This window comes from Excalfactoria chinensis, chromosome 4, assembly GCF_039878825.1.
Source record: "Excalfactoria chinensis isolate bCotChi1 chromosome 4, bCotChi1.hap2, whole genome shotgun sequence".
NCBI lineage: Eukaryota > Metazoa > Chordata > Aves > Galliformes > Phasianidae > Excalfactoria > Excalfactoria chinensis.
The window spans coordinates 77973316-77995525 of record NC_092828.1 but is presented as its reverse complement, the minus strand read 5'-3'; the positions used below and the strand labels follow the sequence as shown (position 1 = coordinate 77995525).

The window sequence follows — 22210 nt, the reverse complement described above, 5'->3', positions numbered from 1 at the left end:
GTCAAAACATCTTTCACACAGTTGACTGTCACATGTGTAGCTGGCTTTTGTGTCTTCTCTTACCTCTGCCCTTAGCTCCATAGCACAGACTAAAACTACTTTGGATACTGGAATATATAGCAATACCAACATACTGCTTTTCTCAGACCATTCTTATTTTAGACACAACTCAGGCTTCCTTCCTTGCTGCCGCACTGATACACCTGTAGTGTTGCATATGCTCTGGTGGGCCAAGCTGGGTGTTACTAGCAAGGCCATCAGAGGCTGTAAATGACTGACAGCTCAGGAGCCCAACAGAGAGATCTCCATCTTTCTAAAGAGGAAAATATTTGGCCTAGAATCAGTGGCCTGGAAACAGAGAAGAGACATAACTCAATTTATATATAAATTATAATGATCAAGAATAAGAGCTTGACCACTGCTTTGTTTCTGTCTGGAACATATGGTGCACAAATATGATTCATCTTGGTGAGTGGGAGGGGATAGAGTGTGTGAGGGATTCTTTCTGGCCTATGTACCAGTACAATGCCAGTTACTCTGCTGGAGTCTCTTTCTTGCCTGTATATGTAATCTATGTTGAATTAATTTGTAGTTGGCTGAATTTCAAACACATCAGGTTTGTTTTCACGTATGTTGATGGGATTTTCTTTTGGATCAGTTTGTTATGTTAATTAGACCTCCATTTATGCTACATTGTAATGAGCTTTAGCAACTCTGTGTCTGCAAGCCTGGTGGGAAATTGGCTGGATTTGAACATTTTCAACTTTTGTTGTTGCTTATTTCTGATACATTATAGATTTTCCTCTTTCCCAAGTCATGGATATTCTAAATAGAGTAATTAGTTCTTTTCTACTTCTTCAAAGGTGTCTTCTGCTGTTGCTGAAGAATATAAAACCCTCTGTATTAACTTGCATTTCAAAAGAATGGTTGAGGTGGTGGGGAGTTTTTGTTGTTGTTGGCTGTTTGAGTTTTCTTTTAGCCAAAAGACTTACTGGTTTTCAGATCTCAAAGAGTAAATAGGAGGGTTTCTTTATGGCTTCCAGCCAAGTCTCTACTTGGAGGGGAATTACTAGATATCCAAAGTACACTGTTATCTACTTGAGTAACAAGAGAGTAATGCAAGGAAATCTTAATTTTCCCTCTTTCTAACAGAGCAGGGACATTTGTTTTTGAATTTTACATGAACATCCACATCAACTACTTCATCAGGCCATCAGATTTTTAAAAGCATTATTCACTAAAATATTGTGTTGGAAGCCAAAGGATGCTCAATGCACTTGAAAATCAATATATCTATTTGCATGTTTAAATATACAGTAGGACTTGCTTTTCAGATGGCTGTTTTTTTAAAAAAGCTTCTTTTTCATTGCCCATGTGAAAGCATGGTAGGTGAATACTGATACCCTCACCTATACTGTAAATAGGATTAGAAAAAATAATAAGAAAAAAAAAAAAATTCAGAAGCGTGAGAAAAATGTGGATGTTTAAAGTTTCCCTCTCACAAGTGCTGGGGCATAAGTGACCCCAGCAGAGCAGATAGACTTCTTAGGTGTTGATGCCAGACTTGGGTTCTCAGCGTGTCTGCACACATTCTGTTGGCAGACCTTGTCCTGCCGTGCCCATGATCCAGGCCAGGGAGAGCCACATGAACACAGCCAGTACATGCTGAACCTGAGTGGTAACACTGGGCCCAAGCTAGCATACCGTGGCTTTTAAAAGACTGTATGAAGTCAGTTTGGTATTGTATTAGCAATACTTGATGTTTTTTAATTGTCTAGCTAAGCAAGGGCAGAGGAAGCCTGATTCTGCCAGTGAAATGCCTTCTGCTTACCCTCTTTGTTAATGGAATCTCAACTGAGCTTGGCACTTGAAAGCTTTTTTTTCCTCAGGAGCCTGAGGCAGTAGCTGTAATTGCCAGCTTATAAGTAGCTTCTTAAAAACGAAACCTTATTTATTCTTTTTTTCCACAGAACACAAAACACAAGCTTTAATGGTTCGGAAATGAAAAGCAATTGCCGCCCCCCCCCCTTTTTTTTTTTTTCTGTTTAGGATTACCTTCATTTTTCCATGTAAAAGTTTAAGTTTAAAAATATTTATTTCAAGCAACTAGTTTCCATTTCATCTTGAAAACCAGAATCTTTCTCTCTTTAAATATTTCTGCATAGCAAAAATTGAGCTCACTGTGGAGGCACCTTTATTAACAGAGGCCTAACCTGGTGTGTCTATGAAGTGAAGAAGAACACTTTTTCTTCTTTCTTCCTCTTGCTTGCAGTTTACTAATATACATTCTGGAAGAATAGTTTTACGGATGTATGTTATATGTAATTAATAATAAAAAATATCCTCACCACCACCACAAGAAAAAAACTAGACATACATCACTGTTCACACTGCAGTTTTGTCCTTGAAAGCCACATTCGTCTACTATTGGCTTTTTGCAGTCTTCACCTATTGCTGACCAAATAACTTTAAATATTTAGTATTTTCTTGCTGTGTTGTGTGGAAGAAAAGAACCAGAACATGTGGTTTACACTGATCTCTTTTCTCAAAAGAAGTTTGCAATAAATATTCATCTTAACCTGAGGCATTGCCTTTATTTGACATTGAGCATTTCAGCTCTACGTACTTCCAGAGATAATCTTAAAAATAAGAATGGACTCCCATTTTCATCAAATCTACATATTACTAGGGAATGTATTATTATGTGTATGATTATCCATAGGATAATTATGAACTTCATTTTCCAAATCAATTCTGTTCTTAGCTATCTGATACCAGTGAACTTTACAGCTCAATGTGATGTCTGCTTGTGTCCACTTCTTATAAACATTGAATGAAGACACAGGGGAGCAGAATTAAAGCCTGGAAAACTAAATCTAGCACATCTTATATTTGCAGTGCTTTTGTTTTCAACCTAAATATTATTTTAACTTGCAGTGTTATTATATATTGGCTCACATAGGGCAACTGCAGAACTCTGCCTGCTGAGCATCATTAAGCACTTTGGTGCTCGGTGGGAGTTTGTTCATTAGGAGGAGTGTGTTATGAATTTTACTCCGTGTGCATCTTTGTGAGATAGAAGGAAGGAGAGAAAGGCAATGAGAAGAAAATACAAGATAAATCATTTACACATACAAAATAGCTAAATATCAATACTCCTGTTTAATAGAAGCAGAAAGGTATGGCATAGAAGCAAATGAGAGTCAACATGAGGGCTAGGAAGAAAAAGTCTCCTGAAACCTGTTGCTCCTCCTGTTTGTAAACTTGCATTATCTCCTCAGATTCAATTGGCTTATGAAAGAACCTCCTGTCTAGCATATTTTGCCTTTTGATTTATCATTTCATTTTAGATGTTTGGCTAATCTTTTAATCTTCAGGCATATAAAGGTAATATTGTATAATAGTTTATTTAGTAAGTAGTTATAAATTATTTATATTACCAAGAAAAAGAAGAATCTGGTGGAGTTTTTGTTTGTTTAACATCTAAATAATTGACATTCCGGTGCAGTAAATTTTTGATAACTCCACTAATGAGAAGTGCATTTACTCTTAGTTTCTTTAAAAAGGTACTTAAAATTAAAACATTTGATTTAATTTTGAGAATAATATAGCACAGTTGTAGGGATAAAATAATAAAATTCTAAATGAAGTAGGCCTTTTTTGTATTTTATATTCTTAAATCAGGATGTTTATAGTTGAGAATAACCTGTGGAAGATTATTCTCTTATTCCATTTTACATGTCAAAGGCTGTGGGGCCAGAGGATGGGATGATGAAGTATCAGCAAATGGGTGTATTTTTGATGATCTTCAAAATGTATTTGCTGTCACTTTGAAGTATTGGAAAAAGAAATTACTGGCTCAATTTTATATTCATAGTAGCTTTATTCTATTGTTTTCTAATTCTGTTAGCTTCTCTTATTCACATCTGTAGGTATGTGAAGAATATCAGGCTCTCTGTCTCCAGCACAAAGTATATATATATGTATGTATATAAATATGTATACCCACTCAGCATAAGTGACATCCATAAGATTTTCAAACACTTATTTTAACTATGCATGCATAAGGTAGTATTTTGCCCTTGGTATGTGCATTAAAAACAAACAAAATAAAATAAGATTATTGAAGGAATGATAAATGTGGAAAATGCATATTATCTGTTCCTTTAAATTATCTTTCAAAATATTTTTTTCCCTATGAAAGTAGCTAGAGCTTAAGCAACTCCTGCTGTCTTGTTGTTCGACATCCACTACTGCCCATCTGCCTATTGATTGGTAGGAAACTCCAAATGGGAATTTCATCTCATTAATCATGTCACATCACAGGGATTAGGACAAAAAAAAAATCCTTTATGCTTCACAGCAGCCATCTAATGCCCAGTAAGACAAGTGAACGAATATGATATGGATAGAATATCTTCCCGCTAATTAAAGGTCATCTGCTAAAAACTGTGAGTCAGACTTACTTAGAATGTGCTATAATCTAAGTCTGCACATACTCAAGCTTTTCAAAATAAAAGGAACTGTAAATTCTTGTTTATAATTCTAATGTTAGAGTAGCCTAAGAATAAAAAACATCCATTAGAAAGTACTGCAGTGACAGTACTTGCAATAGTGGTTCTCCCTGAATAGCTACTTGCAAAACTCCATTTCATTGATTCTTTCTTACATCGTCATTAATATCCATCCACATGGCATTTCCCCTCTGATATGGTCTGTAATCCTCTTACACAACCACCAAATTGTTACTATTCTACTCATAGCCCACATAATCTGCATTATAAGATGCTAGGATTTTTCTAAGCTTGTTTGGTACTGTAACAAGCAAGAAAAAAGCAATTAAAATTTCCAAGATGTGACTGAGCAGGTGAGGTGAGGTTTCCTTACAGTTAGGGCACTATGGCAGATGAGAGGGACACACACAGCCTTGGAAGAAAGCCAACTTATTAATGGAATTTGACCATGCAAAACTTGTTGAAATCCCTCTAGAACATCAAATGCCACATTATAATATCTTTACTGAGGTCTCTGCCATTCCCAGGATATCTTTAACTCCCTTTTTAGAACAAGATTTTTCAGTAACACTTCCCAAAGCACAGCATTTTGCTTTGAATATGTTTTGCTTTTTCTCTGCAATGAAAACTCTCATCAGTTAAAAATAAGTAGGTGGCTTTGGATTTTTGTTGGAAAGAAACCTTCAGGGGAATAAGGTTTATTTTGTCAGAACTAAACAACTAGTTTGGGTTGTTTGGGGTTTTTGTTTGTTTGTTTGTTTGTTTGTTTGTTTTGTTTTTTTTTTTAAGCTAATAGACAGTTCTAAAGCTATAGAGTTTTTGCCTCTGAAATCACTGTTTATGACAGTATTTAAATCTTAGAGGTCATTTTAGTTATGCTAGTGGCTTGATTTGAAGGTTAGGTGATAATACAGATATAGTTTTAATTAAAAGACATGCAAATGTGATGATAAGGTAACGTAAGTTATCTTGCTTTCTAAAATAAGCAGAACGTTACTGCCAGAACGTGAACTGACAAGATAGATATCCTTATGATTTAGTATTTATTTGTGTTTTGATAGACTTTATATGCCTGCATGTTTTTTTTGTTTGTTTGTTTGTTCTGTTTTGTTTTGGTTTTTTTGCATCATTTTGTAAGATTCCAGTGAATGACTGCATTTCTAAACATGTTATTTTGAAGGGGAAAATTGCTTACCTATGTTTACAATTACTAGTTTTATGAAGTTCATGACATAAGCAGAATGATCTAGTCCAACTCCCCTGCAATGAATAGGGACATCTGCACCTAGATCAGATTGCTCAGAGCCTGGTCCAGTCTGACCTTGTATGTCTGCATGGATGGGGTTTCCAGCACCTCTCTGAGCAACCTGTTCCAGTGCCTCACAACCCTGATTGTAAAAGCTTCTTATTTATGTCCAATCTAAATCTCCCCTCTTTTAATTTGAAACCATTTCCCCATCTCCTGTCACAACAGACCCTGCTGGAGAGCCTGTCCCCTTCTTTCTTACAGCTCCCATTAGGTATTGAAATGCCACTATCACGTCCCTGCTGGAGCCTACTCTTCTCATGGCTGAACAGCCCCAGCTCTCAGCCTGTCCTCATAGGGAAGGTGTTCCATCCCTTAGACCGTTTTTGTGGTCCTCCTCTGGACACACTCTAATGAGTCCACATCTCTCCCATACTGAGGACTCCACATCTGGACACAGTACTCCAGGTGAGGTCACACCAGTGCAGAGTAGAGAGGTAGAATCACCTCCCTCACCCTGCTGATCACACTTCTGTTGATAACATTGTCATTCTGGGCTGCAAGGGCACATTGCTGGCTCACATCCAGCTTGCCATCTACCAGTAGCCCCAAGTCCTTTTCAGCAGGGCTGTGTTCCATCTTTACACCCCTTCATCTTGTACTGCAGCATTCAAGAAACATGTAGGTGTCTCACTTAGGTATATGATTTAGTGGGCATGGTGGTGATGGGTTGATGATTGGATTTGGATGATCTTAGAGGTCTTTTCCAACCTTAACAATTACATGGCTCTTTGATAGCAGGGCTTGCCATGACCCAGGTGCAAGCAAGAGGTTCTCATGGGCCTACTGCTCAACCCTGCCTAGGTCTTTCCAGATGGCATCCTATCCCTTGGGCATGTCAGATGCACCACACAGCTTGGTGTCATCTGCAAACTTGCTTAGGGTGCACTTGATCCCACCATCGATGTCATTGATAGAGATGTTAAAAAGCACTGGTCCAGTACTGACCCTTGAGCGGCACCATTTGTCACTGATCTCCATTCCGATATTGACCACCACTCTCTGGGTACGATCTCACAACTTGTTCCTCATTCATCAAACAGCCCACCCATCAAATCCATATCTTTCCAGTTTGGACTGTGTCAGATGCTTTAAACATGCATGAATGTTTAACTCCAGAAGAGACCTCTCAAGGAGCTACTGAAATAAATAGTAGTAAAATTACGTTTTCTCCTTTTAGAGGGAAATGAGACCAACATTGCAATCAGGGCAACCAATAGCAAGTCAGTATTGCCCATTCCTCTAGTATGGAAAACTCTTCATTTCTTCCTTGCTCTCTACCATCTTTTTTTGGACAGTCTTTTCACCAGTCTCATTTACATCACTACAGTATGCTTCCATCTCCATGGCTTCACTTACAAGGCATCAGATGGCAGTCTCTAAGCCACTCTTTATCAAGCTGCTACTTACCAGTTCTGCTTTACCTTCAGCTGAATGGCTCCAAATTCTTTCCCATTATCAGTTCTCTTTTATCACAATCTAACATGCTCTACCCTCTCCTTTTTCTCTCGCTGGAGCCCAATTTGCCCTCCAGTTTCTGCATTCTCTTTCCATTCTTACACTGATTTTCTTCTCAAATTTAGCCCCACTTCTAAAGAAGGGAGGACACTCGGGCCCAGATTTAGCAGATCATTTAACCAAGTATTTTGTTACCCTTCCTGTTCTGCTTTTCACTACTCTGCATTTGTAGATCAGATGCCCTCTCCATTCAGAAACCACAGCTGTTAGCTGTAGGGTGACTGATGCCGGAGTAGATCCCAGCTCACTGTGCTTTTCTCTTACTGCATCTTCTACCCTGAAGAAGCTAAGAGGCATTATTAAACCAGTCATTATTCATACATTTTCAGGGAGTGTAAGTGAAATTATTGCTATTTGCAAAGCACTGTGTTTTGCTAGACTTTTATATGGAACTGATTTTTGTTTCTTCCAGAAAAGTTAAATTTGAAGTAGACAGATGGCATGCAAAATTTCAATTTTAAGAGTAGATATTTTGCAACCTTGTAGGGAGATACATCTAACAGTGATAGCATTGTTCATTCTCCCTATATCTTATAGTGCTACTTGATCAAAAGGCAGAATAATTGAGTCTGATATATACTGAGGATGAATAAGAATATTCAAGGGAAAAAAAACTCACATTAATTATTTTTTGAGTTTTCAAGGGAATGTCCATAAACACGTGTATGGTATAATGTTCATTTTCCAAACTAGCTCAGAACAAGCAGATATTTCAACACAGCACTGCAAAAAATTTTTCAGGGTATTGCCAGTACTTGATGAACACATCATCAAGGCATTTTGTCATGGCTAGCTAGTGTAGCTGGAGAACACAGAAATATAACTGCACAGCACAGATCATCCTGTGGAGCTTATGTGCATGGTCTGTACTCCTATGCTTCACAGCTGAGTCCAATGGGTTCCTATGGCAGGAGGTCTTTGCAATGTGTAGGAGGGATGCAGATATATATCCTTGTAGTCTTTGCATTTTGGTCTTGTAGAGCTGTCAATATCAGTTACTTCCTCGTGTAGTGACAGTCAATCACCTCACATCTGACAAATATTGAGTAATCTACTCAACCTTTTGCCATTCAGAAAGAAGCTGACAAATCTTTCTTCTTGGCTATCTTGCTTATAATAACTTTTCTGAACAAAGAACTGCACTTTTTATTCAGACAGCAGAAATCTTCATTCCATACTTTCTAAGATACTCAGAAAGAAGTCAGCGGACATGCAGGAACCTTTGCAGTTGCTTGTGGCAGATTTCCTGTTTCTCTTTTCAGTTATTTTACTGCAAGATAAACAACCTACAGTGAGAGAACAACCAGGGTTGGTGCTTAAAATTATAATTTCATACAGCATCTACCAAAAACAGATTTGAATGAATTGTGAGGCATTCCTCTTACTTTTGTAACGTATCAATACATTTGAAATGTAGAGAAATACAGTTCCAGAATCAGCTACTTTGATTAAAAACAAAACAACAAAAACCATCCTGACTCTGCCTTGCAGGATAAGGAAAATGCATTCTGTGTCCTGCTTGCACTCTCATTTGTTCTTTGCGAAAATGACAGTATGTTAAGAGTTTTTAAACTATTTAGTTTCTGTAAGTTAGAGCTCATAATTCCTGTTCATAGCCCTTCTAGCCTCCTTCTGGTTAAAGACATGCTGTATGTGTAAGGTGTGCTATGACATTATTGTGCTGCAAAAAATCATGCAATGAACAGGCAACTTGGAGAGGGATGGTGGCACTATGCAGCAGAGCAGGCATGTCATTGTGTAAGGATATTGAGGCTAGGTAGCCAGTGGTTCTGCATATGGGTAGCCTTGATCTACAGCCAGCAGTGGGACGTGGGTCAGGCCCACTGCCAGTAGTTGGGTTGTCCCTTGGCTCTCTCTGGGATCTGCAATCTGCTGCTCACTCCCTGTTCAACACATGGGTGTGAAGAGCTGCTTAGGACAGCATCCCAGGAGCAGGAACATGCAGCACATGATCCTAAGGAAGAATCACAGAATCAATCAGGTTGGAAAAGACCTTCAAGATTATCAAGTCCATCAGCAACCTACCCTAACTCTAACAGCCCTCCACTAAATCATGTCCCTGAGCACCACATCCAAAGGGATTTTAAACACATCCAGGGCTGGTGACTCAGCCACCTCCCTAGTGCTTAACAACCCTTTCTGTAAAGAAGTTTTTCCTGATATTCAACCTAAACTTACCCTGGCACAACTTGAGGCTATTTCCCCTCATCCTGTCACCAGTGAGAAGAGACCAACCCCGCTCACACTGCAGTCTCCTTTCAGATATTGGCCCATTGATCCAGTCTATCCAGGTCACTCCGTAGTACCTTTCTACTTTCCCAGCCACTTCCTCCCAACTTGGTGTCATCTGGAAACTTACTGAGGGTACACTAAACCCCCTCATCAAGATCATTGATAAAGATGTTGAATAGGAGTAATGGAGGAGTAATAGGGGAAGGAAGGCCTTTCGTGCCTGAAGCATGAGATATCCAGACAAATGGAATGTAGGTAGTTCAGTCATTTCTCATTTTTGTACCTGTATTTTCCCAAGTCTGGTTAGTATTTCTAAGTTTTCTTCAAATTCCTTTCCAGGTTTGTTACCATTTAGAACAAGAAGAGTCCCTGTTTCATACATGTTATTGGAGAATCTGAAAAAGAGATGTTAGTGAGATTGGGAACAATCCCTCCAGATAGAGTTCAGAGCACTTATTGATTTCTAGTGTTTTATGGTAGGCAAAAGTTTAACAACCATAATTTTATGAAAATGACAATTGAAGAAGACATCTGGTGAGAATTCATTTATGCCTTTTTACATTTTTAACAACCTAGCTATTTTTATTCTTCTCATCCTCTCAAAGGGAGTACAATGTAATGAAGCATGGAGCTGGAACTAGGCCACACCTCAGCTGGAAAATGTCAAATTCTATTATGCCACCCTCAAAAGCATAAATCATAGCCGCATTTTTTTAAAGGTAGAAAAATGGGAGGCAACAATATAAAACATTTATCTAAATTCATGCAATGTATTTATAACACAGAATGGTAGTGTGGGCTATTATGTATATAATATAAAAATGTACCTAAATATTTAAAGGCTAAAGTCTGTAGCATGTAGTTTCTCATCTTTGCTGAGGAATCCTTTTGAACATTGTTCATTTCTTTGCATTAAGTGTTTCCTGTTATCAGTTAACAAACTTGCTTAATTTTGGAAATTACTAGTTACTTTGTAGCACGAAACTCTTATTTCATATATGAAATATTTTCAAGGGTCTTAAGTCTAGAATATGTACTAGACTACTATAATATCAAAAATTCCACAGTCAGTAGATTGTAGTACATTTACTGTATAGCAAATAGGCTACACTTGTTATTATTTAAGTGACTAAAGGTGGCACAGACCCAAACTCAACCTCACTGCTACCAACTGAAAGCTCTTACTATACAAAACCAGTTATTGTCCAAAGCATATTATTTATTATTGAGTAGATGTGCTCACAATTTGAACTGCAGCTTATACTTACGTAATTTTTGAGGCCTTGATTAGAGCTATTCAGAGCCAAATAATCCAGTTGAAAACTGTCACTAAGAGCCATTAGTAGAATTTCATGTGTTTGCTAAGGCATGTTTTGTTCTGTCTGTCTTTTTCTATCCTGCATGCAGCTGTCTTGTTTCTGTATCCTCAGGTACAGGAGCAGCACTGAGGTATGTTTGCTTGTGTCCTTCACTCAGAGAGATCTTAGCATTTTTAGAAAATTAAGTTCTTACTGGAGGGCTTTATTTCTTTATTTCTAACTCAGATCAGAGGTGGTAGAAACAGGATCTTAATTAAGGAGTGAATTTGCTGTACTAAGATACATTTCTGTCAACTAATACTTATGTACATAAATTGCACACACTTCATTTTCTTCACTTTAAAAGGCCAGGTAGTCTTCTACTGTTTGTTAGAGAAAGCTTCTAAACCAAATAGTATTAATATTACTGTACTTTGTTGTATGTAATGTATTTCCTGCTTATATCTAACCAGTGCTTTTGTGCAGTAGATGTTTTAGTGCTAGACATTTAAAACCTTTTCTCCCATTCTTCTCTTCTACTGACTTGATTTCCTTGGCTTTCAGCAGTCTGTCTGAAGCCCAGGCAGAACTGATCAAATAAGGAGCCCTCAGCTAATGGTGGAGTTTAGAAGCTGTTATTAAGTTCTTCTTAAAAGTTCTTAAGCTATTCAGAGAAGTTTAAAAAGCCATTCTCAGGCTGTAGGATAGCATGTGATAGGTGCAGAGTTAAACCTGAAGGCAAACAGTTTAAGAATATTGTGGCCTGTCATGCAAAGTTTCAGCAGCAGTAATATATTGCGAGCTTTTAGCAGTCAGTGATGGGTTAACGATCCGTGCCTCTTACTCAGCTCCAGACAGACATGCTACTGCTGGTTTTCAGCTATCTACTCACACTTAGTTTAGAAGTCTGCAGAAACGGGGGTTTTCAGTGTTGGAGTAGACATTTGGCAATGTGTGAAGTGTCAGATGAGTGCTGGTGAATTTGAGAACGGGGGCGAGCGTTTCTTTCGGGGAAGGAGAAAATATTCACAGCAGAAAGCACTCAACCTGAAACTAGAGGCACCTGACATAAAGTAGCTTTGAACTAGTCTGCTCCAATTATATTAAAAGCCAAATCCAAACTCGTCCTGCATGGCCGACATTCTGCTGACTTGATCAGCAAATATTGAAATCTAGTATCAAGGGGCTAGCTGCATGCTTAATCAATAGAAACCAAATACAGTGTTTAAGCGGTGATCTAAACATAGCATACCGTGAAAGAATATGTCTGAAAAGCTCTATCTGAAAGTGCAGAGGGGCCACCTGAGAGCCTGCTCTAGAACCGAGGGGTCTGAAGTGGAAGGCATGCAGGGACCCTCGGATGCAGCGTCTGGGAAGAGCCCTCTGCTGTGCCTTACACAGCTGAGGAGGGCACAGGTGTGAGCGTTCGGTTTCCCTGCATTTTGTAAATGCCTTTGGGACTTCAGCCCTTCCCTATAGATCTTCATCTAAATGATAAAAGACTTGGCAAATGTAAAACGCTACTCACTGGACTATTGTTAAGGAATTTCCCTATTGGATTTATCACTGCTTCTGTTAATTCCATTTAGTCTATTAATTTATCCTCTTTTCATTTATCAGGGCTTTCTGGGTTGTTGGATTTGTTTTTTTTTTTTTTGTTTATGTTTTTTGTCGGTTTTTTTTGTTTGTTTGTTTTTTTTTTTGTTTTTTTGTTTTTTTGTTTTTTTTTTTTTTTTTTTGTTTGTTTTGTTTTTTTTTTTTTTGCCCTCATCTACAAAGTGCTCAGTGTTGACAGTGAGAGAAACCTCACAGGAAGCATCGACACGGTTTGAAAAATAATTCTGAAGCCCTTGTGTTGCTAAGGAAGTTTCATCATTAGAACCAACAATTTCAGATTGTTTTCTCAGCAGTGGATGAGATAAAGGAGAACTATTTCCAGATTTGGTAATTTTGAAAACTGAAGGAAAGATCTTATCTGTTTGCTGGCTACCTTGAATAGAATACATCAAGAAAGACTAATAGGAAACGGGGATACTTGTTCTGGTTTGTAGCAGGAAAGGACCTGCAAAAATATTTTAAATAGCTTCTTTGTCTGCTCCGTTTTTGCATTTAATATGAAATCTAAGCATCCTTTTATATACTTATTTTATATGTTGCTCTGAAAGTAGTGCCTCCAATTTATTTCTGTGGAAATTACAATAGTAATGCTGTTTGTTTCTCAGCTACAAGGTGCTATTTCTAGTCAGCACCATTAGCTGTGCATTTTCATTGGTGATGAAAAGTGGCCTGGCCATACGGAATGTGGCTTGTCTTTTATGTCAATGTCACAGTGGATGAACAAACTTTTTACATGAAGAAAAATGGCCCAAATTTATTAAATTACAAAAAGAGATCCTGCATGAGGTCTGAAATGCCGGAATAATTTTAATGTGTTTGGGTATCTTCCGAATTTTTCCCATGGGATAAAGTAGTGTCTTTAGAAAACTTTATTTTCAGAATGTCAACTTACACTGCAGATGTGTAAGAGGTACAAAGGGGATTTATTTGCACCAGGCACAAAATACGATTGTTTTGAGATTCAGCATCCTCAAATACATGACAAAGTGTTTAACAGACACACAATTCATTCGAACCCAAAAGCCTAGATCTAAATACAAGCAAAAAGCAACCTTTGACTCTTCCCTATCAAGGGAAGCTCTCATTATGTTTTTTAAATATCAAGTATTCTGTTCTGCTTCCACAGAAGTAGGACTGGGACCTTGGAGCTATAGTGGCAGGTGATATTTTACTGTAACTGCAGTGAACTTCAACCATCCAAAGGGAATACATGACACGTGTCTGTGTAGCTCAATTTAATGTGCCTGGTTAGACAAGCAAAAATGTTCATGTGCAATGCATTTGCAGTATGTAGATATTGGTGTTACAGTATACTGCACAGTACATGCTCAGAAGCAGGCGTGTATGAAATCCTGGTGATAGATCATTAAAATGTGTTGGGTACTTTAGACCCAAAAAAAAAGCACTTTTTAAGATCAGTTTAATAGAGCTGTAAACTAAGCAAAATTATATTCTGGTGCTGATCATTACTGAAAAATTAAATCTAATAATCAATGAAGAATGAGCAATTCATTATTAAAATTATAATCTTTTAAAATTTTAACTTCAAATCTTCCATGTATATAATGCTGTGATTCATAATCTTGTCTTAGCAGTAATTAATTTTTGTGCGCTATTCATCATTTAGAGATCTTAAAAGTACATTTGACCGAGTTGCAAATCAAATCTGCACAGATCAGAAATGTTCCACTTGTATCATGTGGTGCTGGTTTGAAGATTTCTGGTGATGGGAGGAGGGATTTATTTTTCCTTTGCCAGTAAAAATAGATCACATCTATTTTTGGACTCTGAACACAATCTACGTTTCTAATTCTCAGACAGTGACCGATTCACTGAATATATTTCTGAAGTTTGAACTCCAGCAGCGTGACGATACTAACCAGCTCTACAGCTGGGGTAAATTAGTGTAACTTCCCTGGTCTTTCTTAGACTGACCTTATTCAAGATTTCTCTTATGCTTTTAGGCATTTCTGGTTTCTGATGCTTTGATTTTCCTTTTCTCACCTCTCTGGAGTAGTTTCAGATGATCAGTAGATGAATGTCTGTGTTATTTACGAACTCATTTGATACTGACTTTTTTTTCCTGGGACAATAGAATGTGGGATTTAAGCATCAGTTTGCTTTCATATGTGTTAGCTGATATGATCAAACCACTCCAAATGTACTCTGTACAAACAAATTCCCATAAATCACAAAGCAGGACTTACTTTTCTTTACACCTTTAGCTTTTTTCTACTCTCATCATGTAGGTACGCAGTTCTGTCACATGGTATCTTTATCCATGCTTAAACAGGCAGATATTTCTTCATACAAATGGACTTGGCATATAAATTCTTAAATCCAAACTAGTCTACATGAACTGTGTACTGAGGTTATGATAATGACCGAGATGGGAGGTGGCTGTTCCTCTTCACTTTCAAAAAAACACCAGTTTGTTGTGCATTGAAGCTACACAGTCCTTAGCCAACAAATGTGGGCTGCTCCTTCCCACCTAAAGGTGTGCAGCCTTGCCAGAAGATTTGAAGGGTCTGATAAGTCCATCATCCATTTAGAAATCTATCCATCTTGTTCTCACAAGAATTTCATTTTTCCTGTGCAATAGGAAGTTTAACTTGAAGTGAAGCTGAAGTAATATTGGTAAAAGATAGTTCACTGCATTGTTCTCTTTTATGATTGTTCAGTTTTATGGGTATGTACCCTGGGGTATAGATACTGAAATACATTCCCAGTCATCCTATTTTATTTCTGATCCCAGTTCCATATACAATCTTTTAATTAGCAAATTTGGGGTGGGGTGAGCATTGGGAGTTGGGTGGGTTTTTTGTTCAGACATTGTTATATTAAGAAAAAGACACATGATGTGCAGATACCTTCAATAAGGTAAATCATTCACAGTCTGTCAGTTTTCTGCACAGGTTGCTCAAAGAATAGATTTAATGGTTCTACATTGAACTTCTTTTCTATATTGCTTATGTATTCTCATCTGGCAGAGCACTGCATCATTTGGAACAAGCCCTGTATCGTGGGTAGACCTTCTCTACTGAAGAGATTCTGATTTCTGACAGGGAATACTATGTGGGGGAATCTATGTGTATCTTCTGCATATATTTTGAGACACAACGCCTAAGAATACAACACAGAATATGATAATACAGAATATAGAAAAAAAAGTGGTTGATTACCATTTGTATTTTTAGTCTCCTCATCTCAGGAGAATGCCAAAACCAACTTCAGCAGTCATATCCATCTGTATTATTCCTCATGTCAGTATAAAACAGTGAGACAGTTTCACAAACTAGATTAAGAATCATAGTTTATATTGCAGCATAAAATTACTAAAATTGTGTATAAATCTGTATTGCAGATCATACGTTAATGCAAAAGCTCCAATCTGTTTTTTTTGTTTTTTTTTTTTCCACTTTGTCTGTTTAAGCTATTGGGCAAGTTGTTGCATGAATAAATACATTTTCTTCCTCTGAAACTGTGTAATATTAAATGCCGTGTAGTTGGCATAAAATATAAGTTGATCAGACAGACAAAGATTATTATTCTGACAACAGCATACACAAGGGTATCGTTGTACATTGAATTTCAGTGTGTAATATGGTATAAATCTTCATGAGAGCCTCAACTTTTATTGGCTGCACAGAAGGTGCTTTTCCTTATTAAATACGGGAGATAGTCCCAGGGGATTTTGTAAAAAATATCTTCATCCATTTTTTTTTCTTCTAGACTCTGGGACCTGACAGATACAGCTGGGTAAGCATTTCTCCTTTGACTGCTTGGCCACAGATACAGGTATGCTTTGGCACTTGAGCCCTTGTAATGCTTTGCCTCAGCAGAATCAATCAAATCCCACAAAATCTCCACCTTTCCCATCCCATAAATGGACATGTGCACACCCCGCAGGACAAAAAATAGCTTACTTCTCCAAAGCATTACCAATGAAGTACTAAAATAATAGAGGTGTGGGTTCTGCTTCTCTGTTGTTCCTTGATAGCATCAACAGTCCACATCCTTTCATTACAATTGCTGAGGATTTCCAGGGCATGGGGACACTAACAAGCACCTTCACTTCCATGCCCTACAAGATGCTTTCTTGAATTTAAACTGCATGAATTATTTCCTGGTCAATGCAGGTATACTGTCTCTTTTTTGGAAGTAAGTAATTAGGAGATTTTCAAATCCAGTGCAGAAGCTTCTTTAACACCTTGTTCCACTTAATAGTGAATAAAATACCAATATATTTACTGAAGTGGGAACTGTAGAGCCATCCTAGGTAAAAACCTTAATTACTCAGCTGTGGAATGATGGTTATTTCACACAATGGGGGAGGTCACTGAGGATGAAGGTAGAGCTCAGACCTGTGTTCCTTCTTCAGATCTGCTGAATTCAGGGCTCACTACTACTTCCAAACGCCCAACAACATTTTTTCCTCCAAAATGTATTGCTCTTCATCACGAAAAGTTATCAGTTGTGATATTTCAGACTCTTTTAGAGCCCACGTTAAAGGAATTGCCAATAAAATTTGGATGTACTTTATTTTTTTTTTGTTGTTTAAAAAAAAAAAAAAAAAAAAAAAGAGTAATGACATCATAGTCTGACCAATTGCCCAAAATTATCTTTCCTATCCAGGTACTTTGTGTTATAGCTTTATCGCATGATACACTTAAAATTTTAGGCCATACTAGTATTTTTTATATCAGTACCAGCTATAAAATCTATATGCATCACCTTTATAGCATAAATTAGAATGGAAATTAGTGTTAAAGGAGACATTATTACTGTTGTTTTTTTGCTACTGACTTGTGTATTACTGTGTTGAGAGAAAGCAAGAGTTCTAAGAAGGATGAAAAAGCACTTTTTCGATCGAAGGAACATGAAATTGCATATATTGTTTTCAAAATTAGCTATCATATGTAAAGTTATATTGCATATTGCTAAATAATAAAAGTAAGTGCGTTTTTACATGCTCTACAAATAAGGTCACAGTGCTTATGAATTTCTCAGCATTAATCTTGGCCAGAAATTCTGGTAGCAATTTATGGAATGATGACAAGAAACATTTCAAACACACATACACACATGCTCATAGTTGATTTAAAAAATGCATGGGGCAAAACTTAAAGGCTAACTTGCATTTACAGTTCAGAAAGCATTTTTTCACTTGCGTATGAATAGTTATTATTGTGAGAAAACCATTCTGATGAGGAAATGGTAAGCTATTCTGTTAACTTAAAGTAGATATACTTTATTCACTGCTAATTTTAACCTGCAGAAGTGTTAATTTCTGTCAGCTGTTAATTCTCACTTGTACCATAGGTAGTACATAATGTTTGTAATGGTTTTCACAGCCTAATTTCCCCATTTTCTTCTGCTGGAATTGTGTATATATTTTCAAAATAGCAAAGCTAGGAGTAGCTATAAGATGTAATACAGTTTGTTTTCCTGTATCTGCCTCTTACTATAATAACTTTTTAACAAATGTTTGCGTTTTAATAGAGTGGGGTTTGCTTGTTTTTAGCTGAATATTTGTTTATTGTCTAATTGTTCTCTGGCTGTCAAACTGGCTGCATACCAACATCCAGGCAGCAGGGATTCTGAGCAGAGAAAATCTGCATGGATTTTCAGTAGGAGTGCTGCAAGCACTAAGTAGATATTAGCATATGGCAAGGTAAAGATGAACTCTGAATGTTCCTTTATATTTTCCCATCTTGGTGTAAATTGGTCATGATCTGTATCCTTCTGCTTCCAAACACATCCTTTTCTTCTTTTCTCCATATAGTTTCTTCCCTCCTTCAACAGCCCATCCTCTTCAGCCTTTGGGTAAGTCAGCTTAAACCATTTCTTTGTTCTTTGCCAGCACCTGTACATATTGGATACCTCTACACCCAAAATTATTTAACTCTATGTCAACAGTTTACAGGCTGGTTCTCCTTACTTTTATCTCCTTCCTTACTTATATTTATTTGCAGTGCATTCATACCTCGTTTCTGGTTGCTAAGATTTTATAATTCAAAGCTGTGGACCAGAAATGTAACTCCTGCCCATGAGCAGTGACAGATCTCTGGGAAGGACAGACTTGTACGTTACCTGTTTCTGGCAACTGCAGCTGCTGTAGCCTAGCACACTGTCCTTTTTCAAAATAGCTTTGTACTAACCATACTGCCCTCTCTGGATTTTCTGTCTCTGCTTAGATTTCTGAAAGAACATCCATGTTGGCCTCACTACACATATTTGTTGTACACTCTGTGCCCACAGGAGGGTGGGTCATCAGGCATCATGAGAATTAAGGGGGAGCATTTCTTCTGCAAATGCTGATCCAGTGAGAGCACTTCGAAAAGGTGATCCAGCAGGAGAAATGGTCACTGAGGCTGCTCTCCTGCAGGGTGTCTGCAGCTCAGAGTAGTAGCTCTTGAATTATTAGCTGGTGTTGTTTGGCATACATCTTCTGGAGTTACTGCCAATGATATATTGGCAGAAGAAAGTATAATACCACATTGATGAATATGTGTCATTTCCCCTTCTTTCCCCCAGAACTGTATAAAATGGAAGGGAGTAATTAGAATGTTAGTAAGTATAAAGGATCAGGATTTATTTTGTGTTTTTCCCAGACTGAACAAATAATTTTTTGTGTCTGATTTACAGATCTTTCATTTGAAGAATGTACAGTGGAATTAAAAAAAACGCCTACTTTACCATAATTTCTCAGTTGTTAGAACTGACCAAATTAGGAGAGAAACAGATGAGAAAGCAAGCTGTGGCCAGGAGTCAGCCTTCTTGTGCACTGCACATCTGCCACAGGCCAGCTGGCAGGACAGGTAGGCCCATGGGGTCTTCTGTGTCTCTACCATTCTTCTGTTATCACCTTTCCCACTGTGGTGTTTGTGGCTTCTGTCTTGTTCTTATATCTGATCTACAGAAGTTGCGCATGGGATTTCCTTGAAGTAAAGACAGAGATGTTGAGCAGCAGGGTTCCTGCTCATAACAGTAATGGCTCTAAGTTAAATTTCAGACAGTAAAGCAATTCACCCTAAAACATTACTTCTAGTTTATAATTCAGTGTTCCTGTCTTTGTCTGGTGGAAAAAGGACCTAACATTTAAATTTGGTGTGTTCTATTTTGACTTTGATTGATTATCTTTATGAAACACTCAGATCTGATAGAGGCTTGAGTAATTGATAGTACGTTCAGATTGGGAAGCTCTCCTGCCTCCCTTCCCCCATACGCTGAATCATGTGCCATTATTCTATCTTCTTGATTATAGAGTATATTAAAACCAGTACGAAGACTGTATGCAACTCTTTTCACAATTCAGCATGTGATAAACAATATGATTTTGCTGTTTAGGAGATTGTTTGCCACTTTTTTCCTCTTAGCATATTTTCCAAGAACAATTAAGAAATAACCATAAAGTTTCCCAGCTACTGTTCATGAGACTGTAGTGGCAGATAACTGCACTGCAATAATACATGCAAGCAGAGATGATGGCAGGAGATGAGAACAGTCACATCAGGTGAAACTGAAGGGTGTAGAGCCCACATTCTTCTCAGGCATATGCAGAAGGAAAAGATGGGTCAACTGTGCATCAAGGCTACATGTGTCTGAGCCTAGAAATCGACAAGGACATCCATGAGGACACACAAGCTAAAGGCTGTATCTGTGTGCTTTCATCACCCCAGTCATCTTTGTTTTGTAGGATTTTTTTTCCTCTCTGGGAATTATGAGATCACTGATGAGATGTAAGCTAACACCTTAGCAACAGCTCTCCACCAGAGGTCCCACAGTAGAAAGGATACTTCCCTCTGTTGTTTTCCCTGATATATGATATTTGAGAGGCTTAACTTCTTGTATTCAATGCCAAGTGATCATTTTCTTCCATTTGCCTTGTGGCATTAATGATTACATGGACCTCTTTCTCATGAACTCTCAGTCATTCCTTTTTTCCTAAGATTCCAGTCTTGATTTATGTAGCTGTTCCTCATGCAGATTTCTGAATGATACTTCAAAAGTTTAGAAAGAAAAAAAAGGTTTTTTTTTCTAATGCTAAGTGATACTTGATTTGCCACTATTAGTATTACTATGTTAATTAGTTCTTGTAGACTGGTGTAATGTTTCATTACCAAGTAAGACAAAGCCACAAATATTTAATGACAATTTCAATCACCTATTTCTATTTCATTCTCTGGCAATTAAATCTCCAAATTAATTTTTTTTCCCATGCTTTTGACTTCACTTTCATTTCACACATGGTCACAAATGATGCGTATGTTGTTGAGCATGGAGTTAAGACACAAGACCTCATCAACATAAATTAGTCTGTAGATCTGTGAAAGCTGCAATGAGTAATTTTTTCCAGTGACTGCAGAAATGTAGAAGCATAGTTACAAACATGTGGGAGTGTTCCTTGACAGGTATGCAAAAGGTGCAAGGAGAAAACTTGGTTTTGTCTGAGAGCATCTCTGTCTATGGAGCAAACAATCTTACTCCTTGCAGGAGGATACCGACCATTTGGTGCTCCATACGTAAAGGCAGACTGTTTTATCTTATTTTTGAGGTTTTACATTACTTTTAGAAAAAATAGTTCTTCCCAATAAAATTGTATATTTCAGTATTACACATTACACAAAACATTCACTCCATCCTCCAGCTGCCATTCCAGGCAGTGAGCTTCTGCAGTCCTTTTCTTACCCTATTCTCTCCTGAAAGGAAAGATGTTTTATTCTTTTCAGTGGGAAAAGAGAGGAAAGGCATGAGGAAACTTGATGGCCAGCACCACAAGGAGAATATTCCAGAAAAGCCAGCCTCAGTGAGGGGCAAGGGGTGCTAAGGCATGCCATATATAAGGCTGGGAAACACAAAGGAATGTAACAGCTATTGCTCTCAGTAGCAGACCAAGTGTGAGCCAGAAACAGATCAAGTCAACAGGAGTTGACCACAGTTACCCTTAGTTTCCTAGAATCATGTATGGCCCAAAGCAGGGGAAGGGGATCTCCTTCCATCCTCAAGGTAAGTGATGCTTTCAGGATGGAAGAGCACTGAAGGAGAAAGCTCTCTGCTCTTCCATCCTGATTCCAAAGCCACGTAACAGGATATTTCTTCACAGCAATACAATAAGCTTTGGGTGGAGGACCTGCAGTGTTGTAGGGAACGACTGCATGCACTATTTCAGTGATGGCTAATAAATGCCTGAGTTTGGTGAGGAAGACCCTGACCTCACTAGCTTTAAGCAAGAGGAAAAGCAGCCTTACAAGCATAGGTTCCTTTGCTTGCAAGAGTCCAAGAGCAGCTTATGACTGAGTGAGAGTTTGTAAGAAATAAGCAGTAAATTCAGACCCAGCATCCTTCTAGGTCTGTTAAGTTTCAGGAGTGAGAAGAACAGTTTACAAAAAGAAACAAGATAACCTCAAACAATGGTGTCACCAAAGAGCAACTACCAACATATTTGTGTAACCAGGAAAACGACTCCTGGAGTATTTCCAAAATCACTTCTGGCTCTGTGTAAATCAGAGAGATGAATGCATATGGCCATGAATTGTTTAACTGTAGAAATGTCTTTTTTTTTCCTTATATAACAGATGCACGAAAGAGAATGGGAATGTTTTATAACTTAGGGCTTTAAATAATAAATAAATGGCTTTACTGTCAGTTTGAGACATTTTGATGTTTTGTGTAATGTGTAAGACTGAAGTACACAATTTTGG

The 22210-nt window shown here is 37.8% G+C and overlaps 1 long non-coding RNA gene across 1 annotated transcript; it reads left to right on the top strand.

Moving 5' to 3' along the window:
- Positions 1-16247: 16247 nt before the first annotated feature.
- Positions 16248-19321, top strand: LOC140250912 (uncharacterized). The gene is made up of 3 exons (XR_011903327.1): positions 16248-16304; positions 18292-18332; positions 19155-19321. It is a non-coding gene; the product is annotated as an uncharacterized lncRNA (long non-coding RNA).
- The last annotated feature ends 2889 nt before the right edge of the window (positions 19322-22210 follow it).